The sequence below is a fragment of the Antedon mediterranea genome, chromosome 1 (assembly GCF_964355755.1).
Source record: "Antedon mediterranea chromosome 1, ecAntMedi1.1, whole genome shotgun sequence".
Classification (NCBI taxonomy): Eukaryota; Metazoa; Echinodermata; class Crinoidea; order Comatulida; family Antedonidae; genus Antedon; species Antedon mediterranea.
In genome coordinates, this window is record NC_092670.1 from 32,792,352 (window position 1) to 32,805,910 (window position 13,559).

At 32.8% G+C, this 13,559-nt stretch overlaps 2 non-coding genes across 2 annotated transcripts; both read left to right on the forward strand.

Moving 5' to 3' along the window:
* Positions 1-6,125: 6,125 nt before the first annotated feature.
* Positions 6,126-6,197, forward strand: Trnay-aua (transfer RNA tyrosine (anticodon AUA)). Its single transcript has one exon. It is a non-coding gene; the product is annotated as a tRNA-Tyr (tRNA).
* Positions 6,198-6,489: 292 nt separating this feature from the next.
* Trnad-auc (transfer RNA aspartic acid (anticodon AUC)) lies at positions 6,490-6,561 on the forward strand. The gene has a single exon. It is a non-coding gene; the product is annotated as a tRNA-Asp (tRNA).
* Positions 6,562-13,559: the final 6,998 nt, after the last annotated feature.

The window sequence follows — 13,559 nt, forward strand, 5'->3', positions numbered from 1 at the left end:
AAAGTATCTTTTCTTCGATATAATTATATTAATAAATCTGACTTTAGCAAATTCAAGGATTTAAGGTAAAGTTTAGACGATTTTTTGCAAGGTATAGTACTTTATTTGTTACTTGGCAAAATATATTTTTCGCTGATGATTTCATAAACTTGTGTTTATGTTCTGACAAACTGTTGAACCGGATAGAATTTGCACAACTATGCCTATATACAGTATATATGTGTAAAATAAGTATCCAAGTATCATATGCTGGTATTATTTTCTAGGAAAAACAATAATAATTAGTGCGGAAGGCTAATACACGATAAACAGTATAATATGATCTAATGATATTGTTTTTTACCTATTGCCAGAGATACAATGGTCATTTTTTGTTGGTTCACTTATCTAAGCGGTTTTGGGATTTTCTTCTAAACGTCTTGCCCAACTCCATAATTAGTAGGCTACTCAATTACTCTCTTGTTCTTATTTATTTGTATTTATCGTCACATAAATAAATATATTAAAAATAAAAAATGGTGAAATAAACACATTTCAAGTTGGTATTATTTTTTAGGAAAGAGTTTATTGGACCAGAAGGTTATGGATTGTATTACAGAATCGGCTAATATTAATTGATATAAAATGCCATAATGTGGAGATAAGATAAAGATAATCTGATAAAAATTATAAGAAAGAACATTTAACGTTATGTCATTTACATTGCATATATCGTATTTCAGAAAATGTATAATTAGTACTCAACTTACTAATTAAGTAAATTATTCTGCGAAGAAGGCATATTTTAAAAATAAATTGTTCAGATCAAATTAAACAGTCTACAATTACAAATAAAATATTGATTACTGGAATTGTGTAGTTTCAAGATGCGTTTGATACCGAACGTTAAGAGCACTACAAATATTTACTATGATGCAATACATAGATGGAAAAGAAATTCGATATAGATTTGTAAAGACAAATTAGAAACGTTATTGACCACAAAATAAGGCTGACAGTTATGATATCGTACAATAAGAAGACTAGCTTTAAGTACAATCACTTGACTTGACTGATTTGATAAAAATAGTTTTGAAGAACAAACATTGAAGATAGATACAAGAATGTTATGCAGAAATAACACTGAAATTCTACGAAAATGTACATTAATTTATATAATAATAATTTGGGTAAGTACTTGAATTGTAACATTATTATAGGTTGGGAATTAAAAATAACAGTGTTGGCGGTGGGCAACAAATAGACATGTCTCGTCTATTTACCTATTTGTTAGGCCTATTCGATTCAGTACTCTACTGCGAATCACTGACATGACGGTACATGCAATAGCATTACTTTTCTTATTTCGGATGATAAATTTACATAATTACTCAGAAATTTTTAAATTATATTATTTCTTTTTTTTGATACTTTACGTAACATTCAAGTTATACACAAAATTAGGTATTTTTCTGTTTTGTTCAGTTATAAAAGTTATATTTTTCCCCATATATTATTTATTATTATTACAATGATTAGTGTCTTATTATTAATTTAGATTATTTTGTAGACTTTATATAATGATCGTATTGTTTTTTTTTTAACATCATTACATTTTTTTTCCCTCAATATTTTCATATTTCAAAAGATATGAATTATAAAAATGTTAATATTTTCCTTTTTCAGTATTTTTTAAACATTATTTAAAAGTTATAAATATGTTTTCAGAATTAATAATTGTATTTTATCGATATGTTTTTAATAGAACATTCTTGCAGTTCAGCGAAGTTACCTAGCGGATGGTAGGAATATCAGCGCATTATAAAAAACAATTTACCTTTACAATTATAATATTGACTGTACTTACATATATACAATATACCCAACGTTAAGATACATTATATCATAATTATTACCAATTGTATTTTATCGATATTTTTTAATAGACAATTCTTGCAGTTCATCGAAGTTACCTAGCGGATGGTAGAAATATCAGCGAATGCCCAGTCAACCAGACACTAGTGAAAGCTTCAGACGGACACCGATGTGTCACGCTTTTAGTAAAAAATAAGTGTTTCAGATATAGTAAAAATATGACAAATACAGTTAATAATTTATCTAACCAAACGAAAGCTACTATAGAAAAAATACATTATGGTATTTTGGCTCATTTCGCATTTGAAGGCAATACATTGGCCAGCTCAGTTGACACAGAAATCTACGGTGCCATGAGCGGGTCTGGAATAATTACCTTCGCACATGGATTTCTTAACCTAGGAATTGTTTTTACAGGCAATCAGAGAATGATGTTTGCATTGGAGGATTTGGATTTTGAATTTTCTGTCAGTTTTTGGTTTCATCGTGTTGGTGATGATGGAAATCAAGTTATCATAAACAATGGGTGTGGTAGTGCTCACTGGCAAATAATATCATATTCAACAAATATGGTTATGGTTGTATTTACCGATGATATATTATCTGGAACTGTCCTTGGTTTTGTTAAAGAACTCCAAGAATGGCATCATGTACTTATGACGTGTAATGGCTTTTTGATTTCCGTGTACATAGACGGCGTAATGGCAGGTGATGTTTCTCTTAATCTTTCAGTCATGAGTTCTGATATTTTTGTTGGTCAGACTAGTTATGAATGTTCCGATTCCAGTGATCCATTTAATGGTATGATAGATGAATTGTTAATATTTAATAGCTCTATACCCATAAACGTAATTCAAACCATATATCAAAACTAAAAATGTTACAATGCATCAACTAGTGTGCCTGGCTGCCTAATCGATAGTTTTCTTGTGGCAAGTTTATTGCTATTGTTTTGATGTATATATATTGGTGTCAAAGTATAACGTTCATATGTATTGTTAGGCCAAAATGAGTCCGGCCCCAGTTGAGGTTCACGTCAGATTTTACGTACAGCATAACGCGTGGTTCCCACTAGCGACGAAACACAAGGACGTAACGCAACGCAAGTGAATTGACCAATCAAAAGCGATGGCTTATTCGCTTTTGATTGGTAACCGTCTATAACTTCGCTCGTCCTTGCGTTACGTTCTAGTGGGAACCAAGCTTTAGCGACTTTTCGCTTTCATTGACCTATAGACGCGTGTAGCGTCGTGACAATGAAGCATTGAGATGCGATTTTAATTTGCCACAGCAGGACCGAAGTAGGTTTGAAAGAAACTTTATGTAAATAGATTTGATTTTGTATTGTGGGAAATTAATGAATAAATACTTTCTTTTGTCTTGTGTGAATTCTTCTCACGTTTATTTAAATTCTCAGAGATGAATATATTATATACATATAAGTACATTTGTGACAATTAAAAGTAAGTGTTTAAAGGGGTTAAAATACAGGTATATTTACAAAATAAAATGCTTGAATTCAGTATCAACCACATTTGTTTACATTTACAATTTTAGATACGATGTTAACTAAAATGTAAAAATAAAAAATGGGGGTAAAATACATGATTAAAATGTTCTTGTTAAACTATCTTATTTGTGTTCGAGTAGAGAGGCTATGCATAAAGACTTGACATGTATCTATATTGTTGTGTACTTTTCCCATATAACTAACTCGATCGTAGGGCGTCAGGGTTGGCATTTATCAATAGTCTAGTTATATAGCTTATATTTAAGAAGTGCTTAAGCAAACAACTTAAGCTTATTTATCAAACCGTCTTGACATAAAAATTGCCATAGGTAAATTTTACTTAGCGCAAGCGCAAAGTTAATCTCTAGAAGGCAGCAAATCATGTCTTAAGACGAAAAATCTTTGCGCATTACGCTTTTTCTCTTAGCGATGTCAGCACTATAACACTTTATCTCCGCATTCTAGCTACTATGCTTTTGTTACTTGAAATAGAGAAAGAGCAAAAGTCAGAAGTAAATACTAAAATCATTCGCTCTAAATTAATTAAATAAAATCAATATTTATTTATTTATATCAATTATGACAGTCGATACAGTTTTCTAAAAGTAACTGCTGCTTAGTCAAATGGGTCGTACCTATCCCTTAATAGTAGTTTTACTCGTCCCACTTCTAGGCCATCTTTATCGATATCATTATTTAGCGTCCGTGATACCACGGAAAACGCACTAGCGTAGCCTTTCCGATGCGATGTTCCAGCTCAGCACGCTCGCGTTCTCAAAAAAGAATTTTTCCTGTTGCAGAAATGAGATAAGACGAAATGTTTCATCTTAATGCAGGGTGTTGTTCGTCTTAGGTTTAAGACAAAATTAAGCAAATATTTTTTCTTTGATATATTAATACATCTAACTTTAGCAAAATTAAGGATTTTAGGCAAAGTTAAGTCGATTTTTTAAGTAGGATAAATACGGCCCCTAGTAGATAGTTCGCCTGTTTGCCTGTAAACTTACTTTTTATGTTGTTTCTGTGTGAGGGTGTGTGTGCAGACAAACTATTAAAAGCTGACAAACAAATATTTGTGATACCATGATTGGGGTGAGTTCAGCAAAAAAGTAGCATAATTGAATGATAACATATCAAGACAAAAAAAAAATAAAAGGGTAACGGAAGAGAACGTAGAGAATACGTATGGGGTGGAGAAGAAATTCCAGCAAAGGTCACGAATGAATTGACAGAGTAGAATGTAACACAGACAATACAAATAAAATGTTTGAAGAAAACGCTGAAGAGAACACGTGGTGACTGAAGAGAATGTAACAGAGAACATGATGATCACTGATATACGGGTTATTATGTCTTCCAGCTCGATATTTGTGCCAAAATAGATTTTTTAGCTAATTAATTTTATTATTCTTGAGATGCTAAATCCAAAAAGTTTGGTGCCATTTTTGTTTTACCACTCCTTCAGCTGCCATTTTGTATTTCAAAATGGCCGACGTTCCACACTAAAGTTGGTCATTCATGGTATCATTGGAAATGGAATGTAATACTGATCATTTTATTCCACTACACCCATATCAATAAACGCATAGTTACATAGTAATTGTGCAATAAAAAAAATCACGTGACCAATAAAGGTCAAAAGGTCAACATGCAATTTCACCAAATACTGTACTGTTTGGTATCGTTGGATAGATTTTGTTATTCTAAATACAGTTTTATTAATGAATAAGTGCGGTACTGGTGGATTACACTTAACTTCAATGTCAAGTTTCAAACTGTTGTCAAATCACAGCTTTGTTTTGTTTCGTTGGATAGCTTTTTAAATTCTGAATCTATTTTATTTGTATTAGTCTAAATTTCTGTTTTTTGTAAAAAGAAAATGGTCATGGTATTATTTGCGTAGCGTTTAAAATCATTTGTATAACAGTGTTATTTTGTCAAAGCGGGTACCACACAATATAAATCCATCTGTGTACAATGTAAATGTTAATTGGCATGCCTTTCTCTTTGAACATAAAATGAAGTGCAGCAAACAGAATGTTTGCATTTGGTATTATTATACAGTGAACAAATCTTAAAAAATTTAAATCAATTAGTTTTCCTCAAATCAAGTTTACACGAAATAAACAAAAGTCAGTGTCCTACTGCTGCTTTTACTACCTTTACAAACTACCAATCGATATTGTAAAGAAACTAATTATTGTGTTTGGAATGTCTAAAAGTTCCCTTTGATCGTTACGTATGGTTTGTGATTATCGCAATATAAATCCTAACCTCATTCTCACAGATTTCCTCATCTTTAACGCTTCAAATTATTTAATTAAATTTCAGTATATCACCACGCGGTTTAGAATTATTTTTCTTTGCCTGTTGTGTTTATATATAATATAAAAGTATCTCTTTGGAGATCCCGCTTCGTGAATAAAAATACTGAATAGATGAGGGTGTATCAATTTGATCTCTGGTGCGCGTGCGTACAACTGAGGACTAGTGCTGTTCCGCCGTACCACGCCGAGAGTGTGAAAGAGTCGCTATCCAATCGAGTTTGAACAATACTATGAAAGCCCCAGTGGTCTGATGGTTAGGACAGCTGCATATCAATTAGCAGACGGTCCAAGTTCGAATCTCATTCTCACAGATTTCCTCATCTTTATCGTTTCAAATTAATTAATTACATTTTTTATTATATCACCGGGCGGTTTAGAATTGTTGTTCTTTGCCTGTTGTGTTTATTCAATCGAGTTCGAACAATACCATGAAAGCCCCAGTGGTCTAATGGTTAGTACATCTGCATATAAAGCAGGCGGTCCGAGTTCGAGTCTCGGTTGGGGCGACTTTTTCTCATTCTCACATATTTCCTCATCTTTATCGTTTCAAATTGATTAATTAAATTTCAGTATATCACCGGGCGGTTTAGAATTAATGTTCATTGCCTGATGTGTTTATATATATAAAAGTATCTCTTCGGAGATCCCGCCTCATGAATAAAAATACTGAAAGATGAGGGCGTATCAATTTGATCTCTGTTGCGCGTGCGTACAACTGAGGACTAGTGCTGTTCCGCCGTACCACGCCGAGAATGTTAAAGAGTCGTTATCCAATCGAGTTCGAACAATACCATGAAAGCCCCAGTGGTCTAATGGTTAGGACATCTGCATATCAAGCAGGCGGTCCGAGTTCGAGTCTCGGTTGGGGCGACTTTTTCTCATTCTCACAGATTTCCTCATCTTTATCGTTTCAAATTAATTAATTAAATTTCAGTATATCACCGGGCGGTTTAGAATTAATGTTCATTGCCTGATGTGTGTATATATATGTATATATAAATAAATATATGAATAAAAATACTGAAAGATGAGGGCGTATCAATTTGATCTCTGTTGCGCGTGCGTACAACTGAGGATTAATGTTCTTTGCCTCTTGTGTTTATATATATGTATATATATACATCCAAAGGCAAATTAATGAAAATGACAATGCTGTGGGTATCAATGGAGATACAAAAAAAAAAGCGAAAAGCTAAATCAAAACGATATAAACACAACAGGCAAAGAACAATAATTCTAAACCGCCCGGTGATATACTGACATTTTATTAATTAATTTGAAACGATATATATATATATATATATATATATATATATATATATATCTATAAAAGGTACTAAAATCAATGAATTTACCTCCAAGATCAAACAACAAGTTTGCGTCGTAATTAATTTACCTGCAAAGCAATGGTTGTTTGATCTTATTTTTTACTACTTGAAATGCAAAAACCGGGCATATCGAGGATCTTGATAGTTAAACTTAACTTATACTAAAGTATTTTCACACACTGAAATTGTTATTATAACCAGATAAATGTTGCCAACATTTGAATACATTGTAAAACCAATAAGAAAAACCGTATTTATCTTCATACGAAGGAGACCGTTTTCATTGTACATTTAAAAACAATTTATTTACATAATTGGAAAATTATGACAAAACTGTATTCAGAATAAAAACAGCTATCCCACGATACCAAACAGTAAAGTATTTGAGAAAATTAAATGTTGACTCTTTGACTTTATGTAACTATGCATTTTTTGATATGAAAGTAATGGAATAAAATGATCAGTATTACATTCCCTTTCCGATGATACCATGGATGACAAAGTTGAGTGTGGAATGTCGGCCATTTTGAAATACAAAATGGCGGCTGAAGGAGTGGTCGAACAAAATGGCACCTAACGTTTTTGAATTCAGCAACTCAACAATAACAAAGTTAGCGAATAAAATCTATTTTGGCACACATATCAAGCTGGAGCTAGTTTTCCTTACATATGTGACTGTACTATGAGGATGTTGCAGAAAACAAAAACAAAGAATGGAGTGTTTAAACAAATTTAATAGAGAACATGATTGTTAAAGGCAGTTTTAACCTGTTAACCGCTCTGGAAAACAACGCAGTACCAAAAAAAAGTAGAGAGGACGCAATATAATTTTACTTGATGCTTTTTTAAAAACTGAGTATGCATATTGTTTGTCCAAAATGTGTTCAGTTTCATTTAAAGAAATATTTATTAACTTTTACAAAATTATTTATTATCTTAATTTTACAACCTCTCCAAACACATTATTCCATTCTTTAATTGCGTAAACCCAGTTTTGAAATATCTGTTGATTTAAAGTTTCACAAACACACGTTTTTTCTTCTTTCTTATTTAAAAATGAGTAAATATTTTGATTAGACACGAGTAAAGCTTCTTATCAGTTAATCTCAGTTTATTGAGAAACAAGGTCCTTGGTTCTCTAACATTACAAAAACATTAACACACCAAACGGAAGAAAATTCACTTATCACTTAATTTAATCAATAAATTAGCTTCTTGTCATTATACCAGTACATCGTTTTGAGTTTTAAAAATAATTTTTGTAATAACAAAATACAAGTTGGTTTCTTAAATTCTTGTATTCGATGTAATATATTTGAGATTTTACGAATTGCCACTACTTCACTAATTTTAGCGGCAATTTTTTACTTTGCAAAATCGATTTTTTTCGATTATGATTTCATGTATTGTCTCCCCTGCCCATATTATTCCTACCAGCTGGTAACAACTAATTAAAATCAATCAAATAAAAGTCTAGACTTTAAATCTATAATATTATAAGTAACAAATGTTGGTATTATTTCTTGTAACAATAGTAATTAGTATTGAAAGATATAGATATAGAGCATGTGATTGCAAGATTTATATGATATTGTTTTATACCCATTTGCCAGAGATACAAAGGTCATCCTCTTTTGGTTCACTTATCTAAGTGGTTTTTTAATTTGTTCCATGCCAAACTAGAATGATTAACTTTGGAATTGTGTTTATCGAACAAATATTTATTGGAGAATATTCTGAAAGTTGACATTTGACTAGGGTTTATATTTTTTTTAGCCGATTATCGGCCTATAGTACTATAGGAAAATGTTGAGATACAGTTTTACATATTTATCTCATGTGGCGCCTGTACTAAACTGACCTTAACCATGACAAACATGTATTTCCTTTATCATGCCTTAACATTGCATTTAATAAAGACACACATGAAATACATACATATGTGCCTCTGTATTACAGATTGTGACACTGGCCGTAAAATGTGGAGATACACTATAGGCCTACACATAATCTGGAGAATTAAAAAAGTTGCATTTAACATATAGTTAATTTACATTGCATATATCGTCTTGCACAAATCCATAATTAGTACTCAATTACTATTTTTTCTTATTTATTTGTATTTTTCGTCACATCATAAACGAATGAATATGCAATAATACACTGTTCGGATCAAATTAAACAGTATACAATTACAAATAAAAATATTGATGACTGGAATTGTGTAGTTTCAAAATGCACTTGATACCCTACGTTAAGAGCTCTAAAATATTTACAATATACAGATGGACATAGATGGAAAGAAATTCGATATGATTTGTAAAGACAAATTAGAAGCGTTAATGACCACACAATAATGTGACAGTTATGACATCGTATAATAAGAGTCAATCAATCACTTGACTTGCACGCAATAGCAGACTCTGATTTGAAAAAATGGCTTTGAAGAACAAACATTGAAGAATGTTATGCAAAAATAGTACTGAAATTCTACGAAAATGTACGTTAATTTATATAACAATAATTTGGCTAAGTACTTGCATTGTCACATTATCATTTAAAAATAAAATTAAGAATGATAGTTTTGGGCAACCAACATACATGTTTTGTCTATTTATATTTGTTATTCGACTCAGTGCTCTCCTGCAAAATACATATAACTTTACACAATATTTAAGATATCCACATATGGTATACCATTAAATAGGTATATTTCTGTTTTGTTCCTTCAATGTAGGTCTACATCTATAATCATAATAATCATTATTTTATTATTACAATGATAATAATAATATAGTCTTTTCTGACATGTTTTTAAAAGGTAATTAAAAATAATAACTTTCAATTTTGAAATAATCATGGATAACGTTCCTTTGATTTAGGATATTCTTGTAACTCAAAGATGTTACTTAGCGGATTGTAGAAATGTCAGCGCATGCCCAGTCAACCAGACACTAGTGAAAGCTTCAGACGGATACCGATGTGTCACGCTTTTAGTACAAAATAAGTGTTTTAGATATAGTAAAAATATGACAACCACAGTTAACAATGTATCCTACCAAACGACTGAAGAAAATTATACAATATTCACAGAAAGTGGCGCTAACATCACACAAAGAGTCACAGAGCAAGTAATAGACAGAGATACTCTGACATTTTTTGAAGAATCCACAACTATTAATAATTTACGAATGACGACAGAATTTGATGAACTATCAACCGCCGTTGTTATCAACATAACAGAACATACAAACGGGGGCGTTGAGAGCAGAAAATGATGTGACAGAACATACAAATGGGGTGTTGACAGAAGATAATATAAAAGAACATATAAATGGGGTGTTAACAGAAGAGAATGTAACAGAACATACAACCGGAGTGTTGACAGAAAAAAGTGTAACAGAACATACATACGGGGTGTTGACAGGAGAAATTGTAACAAAAAATACACATGGAGTGTTGACAGAAGAGATGTTAATATAACATACAAATGGAGTGTTGCCAGAAGAAAGTGTAACAGAAAATACAACCGGAGTGTTTACAGAAGAAAATGTAACACAACATACACATGGAGTGTTGACAGAAAAGACTGTAACAGAACATACAAATGGAGTATGGACAGAAGAAAGTGCAACAAAACATACAAATGGAGTGTTGACAGAAGAAAGTGTAACAAAACATACAAATGGAGTGTTGCCAGAAGAAAGTGTAACAGAACATACAAATGGAGTGTTGACAGAAGAAAGTGTAACAAAACATACAAATGGAGTGTTGACAGAAGAAAGTGTAACAAAACATATAAATGGAGTGTTGCCAGAAGAAAGTGTAACAGAACATACAACCGGAGTGTTGACAGAAAAAAATGTAACAGAACATGCAAATGGAGTGTTGATAGAAGAAAGTGTAACAGAACATACACATGGAGTGTTGACAGAAGAAAGTGCAACAAAACATACAAATGGAGTGTTGACAGAAGAAAGTGTAACAAAACATACAAATGGAGTGTTGACAGAAAAGATTGTAACACATCATACGCATGGAGTGTTGACAGAAGAAAATGTAACAGAACATACAAATGGAGTGTTGACAGAAAAGATTGTAACACATTATACGCATGGAGTTTTGACAGAAGAAAGTGTAACAGAACATACAACCGGATTGTGGACAGAAAAAAGTGTAACAGAACATACAAACGGAGGTTTGACAGAAAAGATTGTTACAGAACATACAAAGGGAGTGTTGACCGAGGAGGATGTACAAGAAAACAGGATTACTGACGAGAACGTATTAGACAACACAAATATATTGTTTGAAGAACATTTAGCGGAAGTCACGATTGTAGTGACTAAAGCTAATGTTGGAGAAGGCACGAGTGAAGATAATTTATCAGATCCCATGGTCGGTGGAATTGAAGAGAATCCAGCAGCAGAAGAAGTAAATATTTTAGCTTATTACGACTTTGAACATAACATACAAGACACTTCAGGTAATGGTCACGATGGTAATATGCTTGGCACTAACATAAACTATACCCCTGCAATTCAAGGAGTTGGTATTCAGTTTACTGGTATTCAATGACTAGTGGTACCTTCACTGTCTGGTCTGGGCGAAATAGACAAGTTTACTGTGAGTGTGTGGTTTGTAAGAACAGGTGGAATGCACACACAAGTTATAATTAATAATGGGTGTGGTCCTAATCGTTGGAAAATTACAACACAAATTAACGATGATTATAAAATCGTTGTCATTGGACATCTTAATGAGCACGTGATTTGCTCTATTGTTGGTGGAAATGTAAACGAATGGCATCATGCTGTAATGGCTTACAACGGCACTGACTTTTCATTTTATCTAAACGGAAATTCATCTAATAACTGCGACAGCTGCTGCTTCTACAACGCACGTATTACGTTTAAAATGTCAATAGGTCAATTTGAAAATGGCTGTGCACCGTCTTCATTTCAAGGGGTGATAGATGAACTAATGCTTTTCAATACTTATTTATCACGAAACCAAATGTATATTCTTTATTATTTTGAGCGCGTAAGTGCATTAACGCTATCACAAATTATAACGTCACTGGCAGCAATTACAGAAGATCAAATCCTGAATGGAGGGGTCCTTACGGCATACGACGATGAAAGCATATCTTTGTTTAGGTCTAATGATTATGGTTATGATGATGATTCAAGTTATGTTACTTAGACATGTTACGGATTTCGGCCTATTTATATACATAGTTAAGACATTCAACAATGCTATAACATATACAACATAATCTATAAATCCATAAGCATTATGCAGAACCTTTTTTTAAAAATTCTTTAAAAAAAACAAAACAAACTGTATACTCATTGATGTGTTGATGTTTTTTGACCACTTTAATACAAGTTGTTTTCTTTTTGGATTTAATACATATCAAAGTCCCAACTTCAGGAGAATCGACATTCAAAAGCATTGACAGTAGGCATATACTTTTTAGTCACGTGGACGCGACTCTATAGTTCACTATGTTGGTCGGTCGGTTGGTCTGTCGGTCTGTCGGTCTGTCTGTCGGTCTGTCTGTCGGTCCGGTATCACTATGCGTTTTATCGCTTTTCTGTACTTTTTGAACTGTTTTGATGTACAGACAAGTTTTAACTATGTCGGTAGTCGCGTGGATGCGACTCTATAGTTCACTATGTTGGTCGGTCTGTCGGTCTGTCGGTCTGTCTGTCGGTCCGGTATCACTATGCGTTTTATCGCTTTTCTGTACTTTTTGAACTGTTTTGATGTACAGAGAAGTTTTAACTATGTCGGTCGGTCTGTCGGTCGGTCGGTCGGTCTGTCGGGTATCACTTTGCGTTTTTCTGTACTTTTTGAACTGTTTTGAGGTACAGAAAGTTTTAGTCGCGTGGACGTGACTCTATAGTTCACTATGTCGGTCGGTCGGTCTGTCGGTCCGTTGGTCTGTCGGTCTGTCTGTCGGTCCGGTATCACTATGCGTTTTATCGCTTTTCTGTACTTTTTGAACAGACAAGTTTTAACTATGTCGGTCGGTCTGTCGGTCGGTCGGTCGGTCTGTTGGGTATCACTTTGCGTTTTTCTGTACTTTTTGAACTGTTTTGATGTACAGAAAAGTTTTAAAGTACATTACTTTTTGAAAGTTCATTTTTTTCTGAGAGCACGCGACTTATGGCTGTTGGCCTTGTAAACAATAATACTGTGCTGTGCTAAAAATTGCCATAGTTGAATGCGGATTGAAGTCCTACAACTATGATACTGCACGTTTCAGGCAAACGGTCAGATATCGAATCGACAATTAATGGAATAACTGGATAATGCATTGAAGTGACAAAAGGATTGGGAAATAGGTCTACATATATAGATGAGGAATCATTCGTTTTTCATTGTTAGCAAGATAAGGTATATATCCAAAGTATTGTGTTTACTCATTTTATGATTAAAAATGAGCTGTGTCATTAGAAAGTTACAACAAATTAATAAGGTTGAAACACTCGTGATAATTTAACAAAGTAACGAGCACATGATTACGAATAA